The 4,989-nt window shown below is 36.7% G+C and overlaps 1 non-coding gene across 1 annotated transcript; it reads left to right on the top strand.

Moving 5' to 3' along the window:
- The first annotated feature begins 4,513 nt into the window (after nt 1-4,513).
- Nucleotides 4,514-4,586, top strand: Trnav-cac (transfer RNA valine (anticodon CAC)). The gene has a single exon. It is a non-coding gene; the product is annotated as a tRNA-Val (tRNA).
- The last annotated feature ends 403 nt before the right edge of the window (nt 4,587-4,989 follow it).

Below are 4,989 nucleotides of genomic sequence, written 5' to 3'. Positions count from 1 at the left end.
GATGTTTTTGCATTTCAGGCAATGCAAAAAAATTTGCTACCTCCAACAGGCACTTTAAAAGTTTATAGCCGTAAAATTACTTATTTTAATTCTGTGACAGCTGAATCTTGTTTCACTTAAGTTAGCAGTGATATGTCACAAGCTTTGAAATGATCTTTTCCATAGTCAAGAAACTAAGAATTACAGAATGATTGATAAAATAATCATTAGAGTTGATTATTATTGCAATGTCTAAAGTTGTGTGAATGAATTCTGTAATTTATATTGTTCTTTTGCTGCAAACAGTTCAGACAGAAGTTCTTCTGTCACTTAATAGTGTCTTAATAATAAAATTTTTCTTTATAAGAGTAAGTAGCAAAATTAAAACAAAACAAAAAATATCACTCTAATTTGTCATGTATGACTATCAGATCTGAAGACTAACTTTTTTTTAACTCACTGTAAGCATTTTGTGTTAATTTAACAAATATATTTGAATTTCATCTGGTAACTACATTGGTTTTTATCTTTCCTTTCCTAATACTGTCCCAGTCAGAATGTTCTCACTCACTTTTGTTTTTATCTCTCCTTTCCTAACACTGTCCCATTTAGAATGTTCCCACCCATTTTAAATGACTTGTATGGCAACTGTGCACTTATTCTATTAAGGCTCTCACAGATGTAACTCCTGCAACATACTGTTAACAAATACGACACAGCTTAGTCATTAGGTTGGGGGAACAACCGTCCACATGTTTTGAGCAACCGTTTTTTAGTTGTATTTTACTTCTATATTCATTATCACTCTCTCTTCAGTTTTAATTACTAATCACATGAAGACACGAGTATTCACAATACATTCAAATTTGCTAATAAAAAAGTGTGAAACATTTCTATTTATAATGATTGAACAATAATTTTTCATTTAACAGTCAGGTATTTTGCACTTCTGTATCACATTTTAACATATTTTTTACTTTTAATACTCATTGCATGAAAGTATGTTATTTTAAAAAAATATGATTTAATATTTAAAAATAAACACCAAATTCAAGTCACCGTTGCAGGACTCCTATGCTATGCCCTTAGTTAATGGATTTAAAATTTCCAAATATTCAATAATAAGTTATGTTTACTTGAGAATTGCATTGCACTGCTTTGGGAAACTGATATCCTATAAATTATAAAGGAAATTGAAGAGGACCAATCCGTAAGGTCCCCTTCATAATAATAAATGACTCAGATATTTTGTACAGATAACGTTTTTAAGGTAACTGATGTTACATTCCAGGTACTGTATAATCGGAAAATGAATGCTTGGCTAAGTGATCTGTGATTTATATAAAATATGAGACTGGTGCAAATACTTTCAACAAATCAAATCTGTCCTATAACCACAAAGAAATGAAATGGAATATACATTTTCAAAAAGCTTTTCACTCAGTACCACACTGATGCTTATCGACTAAAATATGATCACAGAGGATACAATCAAAGCTTGTGACTGTATTGTTACAGAGGGGAAAAAATGTCATCTTAGATGGAGAGACACAATGGAAGTAGAAGTATCTTCTGGTATGCCTCAGAGAAGTCTTCTGGGACCCTTGCTGTTAACGTCCTTTATTTATGACCTGGCAGACAATATTAACAGTGACCTCACTTTGTCACATATGATGCAGTTGTGTATAACAAAGTACAGGACATAATGACGTTAAAAACCTGATATGATACTGCATCTCCTCAATGCCTCAGTGATGGATTGGCCATAAACAGTTTGTACAGATCCTACATTGTACAGTTGGCCGTGAGAGTTTCTGAAAGACTCTGTCCATGTGCCTCCCCTTCTAACAACTTTAGATGAACTGTGAAGCTGTATAGCAACAGCAACAAATGCAGAACTCCATACATTCTTACAAAATTATGGGATGAGTGTGACTATTGTCTAGATGTTTGTTATGTGGCCAGTGGAGGGCATATTGAATATTTTTGAAAGATAAACAAAAACTTTCACTCTAAGTGTAATTGTAAAATGTACCCCAAGGCCATATACACATGCATGTAAAAGATATACCCTTATAAAATAAAAACTATTAGTCCCAAGCATAACTTAAAATTTATCAACAGTTTCTGTCCTCATTTGTATGGAAGACATAGTCTAGTGAACTTCTACAAATCTTTTTTTAAACACCCCTCAGTATATGAAAGGAAAAGCACAAATATCAAGGAGATCTTGGATACAATTTCATAGTGGTACAAGGAATGGCAATTTTACTTGCATGTTCAGAAATGCAAAATTGTGTATCTCACAAAATGCAGAAACATAGTATCCTACGACTACAATAACAATGAATCACAACTGCAACCAGTGAACTCATTCAAATGCATGGGTGTAAGAATTTTGGGGGATATCAAATGGAATGGTCACATAGGTTCAATAATAGGTAAAACAGGTGGCGTACCCCTTGGCTCAGTGGCATAATAATAATAATAATAATAATAATAATAATAATAATACAAAGGAGACTGTTTACAAAACACTTGTGCAGCCCATCCTAGAACACAAATAAAGTGTGGTATCCATACCAACTCAGACTCACAGGGAATACTGAAAATGTACATAGAAGGTTAGCATGAATGATCACAAGTTGGTTTGACTTACAGAACAGTATCAAGGAAATGTTGTTAAATCTGAACCAGCAAACAGCTGAAGAAAAATGCCGACTATCCTACAGGAACCTCTTACAGCCTTGCAAAAACCAGTATTATGTGAGGTATCTAGAAATATACCAGAGATGGGTCATTAGCGAACTAACGGGTCCAAAGGAACGGTTCATCAAGATGAATGGAACGAGCGATGAACGGATTCTAAGGAACAGTCTTTCATATTTCACTTTGGTCGCGACTTTCTACTTATAGTTCCTGGGAACGGGAAACGTTTGGCCTCGTTCCCACAACGGCACATCGGCCAGTCACGTTCCAGCCTCAGTTCTGTTCCCGTTGGTATCGGTCGCAGCTTTCTACTTATAGTTCCCGGAAACAGGAAACAGTCGGTCTCATTCCCACAATGCCACGTCGGCCGGTCTTGTTCCAGCCTCGGTTCCATTCCCATCTGTCTCGGTCTCGCTTGGCTGGACTCGTCCTTCTTCGCGTGGCCACTCGTCGCAGTTCCACTGCAGTCTGCTCATAGATAGTTCAGTATAGAGTTGTTCGTTTCGCTCACTGTGCACGCCCATTCTAAATCTGTTTCAGACTTTTTTGAACTCTGAACTTTTGGCTCTTTTTGTATTCTATTTGGTGTCCATGACTGATAATTAAAATGTATTTTATAATTACGTAAATTACATAAAATTATGTGGTATGTAATACATACATCTTTTCAGTTAACAAAACGGCATATCAGCTTACTTCACTATTTCGATAAACAGGAGAAGAAATACTTGTAAAAAAGCAACTCTTTTTTTTTTTTTTTTAAATTACACACGCAAAGGAAGTCGGCATGGCACACACGAACGGCCATTTTCTGTCGTTTTGATCCAAGGTAAAAGAGCATGTTCATTATTATTGGAAGCAGACAGACTTACAACCGAATGAAGTCCGCATTCTATAATTGAGTGTCTGGTGTCACATTTTGTAAAGAGAATATGATAACATGTACAATATTATTTAAGTGATACAGGCTGGCAAACGAAACATTGGCCCCGAGTACTAGACTGCTCATTGTCACCTATCAATCATCATCTATTGATTCGAAGTTGTTGCTTGCATTGACTTATTTGTTATTTCTTCACTGCCTAATTACTACATGTTTATGTATTCTGCTCGTAGCGGTCAATAAATTCTGTGTATTTGGTGAGCAGTCTGTACTCGGGGCCGGTTTTCCGTGCACCACCTCATATTATATCACTGCAATCAGCCACATAACGCTACAGTTGACTAAATGAGAGGTTTTGCAGAATCACAAAAATTACAAGTGTGTGAGAATTCTGTTATGAATAAAAACTCTGTACTCCAGGGCAGAGGTAAGTACCCCCTCTTGGTGCCTTCCATCTTCAGACACCTATGCTTCCAACTTCAGTCACCTTTGCTACTAATTTTCAGTTTTTCATAAGAACCGGGTACCAAGTACAAATGAATGGTGAACAAGTTAAAATGAACGGTTCCCAAAAAATAGCGATCACCAGTGAACTAGTTTCCAAGGATGAACGAGTTTGCCCATCCCTAGAATATACCATTCCCTTAGGGGCTGTGGAGATAAGATTATAAAAATTACAGTATACAGCAATGCTTTTAATCACTCAGTCTTCTAATGGAAAGTAATGGCTGCCGTGCACGTGAGTGTGTGTTATTTCAGCTTACATCTCCTAATCCAATCCACAATACAGTAACAAACTTTGTAAATACGCTATTAAAAGCTTAAAAAATATCTTCTAATGAGAACTAATGCCAGATTTGTAGATTTATTAGTAGGGAGTAAGGCACTTACCTTTACTAAAAATTATGTCATGTATCTCAGCAAATACTACTTTCTTTACCGAGCGAGGTGGTGCAGTGGTTAGCACACTGGACTCACATTCGGGAGGACGACGGTTCAATCCCGTCTCCGGCCATCCTGATTTAGGTTTTCCGTGATTTCCCTAAATCGCTTCAGGCAAATGCCAGGATGGTTCCTTTGAAAGGGCATGGACGATTTCCTTCCCCATCCTTCCCTCACCCGAGCTTGCGCTCCGTCTCTAATGACCTCGTTGTCGACGGGACGTTAAACACTAATCTCCTCCTCCTCCTCCGCTACTTTCTTTTTAGAGTGTTCTGCTATTACAGAACTAACAGTATTGCTACCTTCATCAAAATGCATTATCCCCTCCCACACACTATCTCTGAGGGGGCTTTTAAAAAGTGTCACTTTGGTCCCAATCTCTCTTTAATGTCTTTACACAGTGATGAGTCTAGTGAAAGATTCAAATTTTGCAAGCAGCAAAATTTGATATTTGTAGGTGATATTATGAGAACAGG

The sequence above is a fragment of the Schistocerca serialis genome, chromosome 6 (genome assembly GCF_023864345.2).
Source record: "Schistocerca serialis cubense isolate TAMUIC-IGC-003099 chromosome 6, iqSchSeri2.2, whole genome shotgun sequence".
NCBI classification, from domain to species: domain Eukaryota; kingdom Metazoa; phylum Arthropoda; class Insecta; order Orthoptera; family Acrididae; genus Schistocerca; species Schistocerca serialis.
This window is presented reverse-complemented; position numbering and strand designations above follow the sequence as displayed.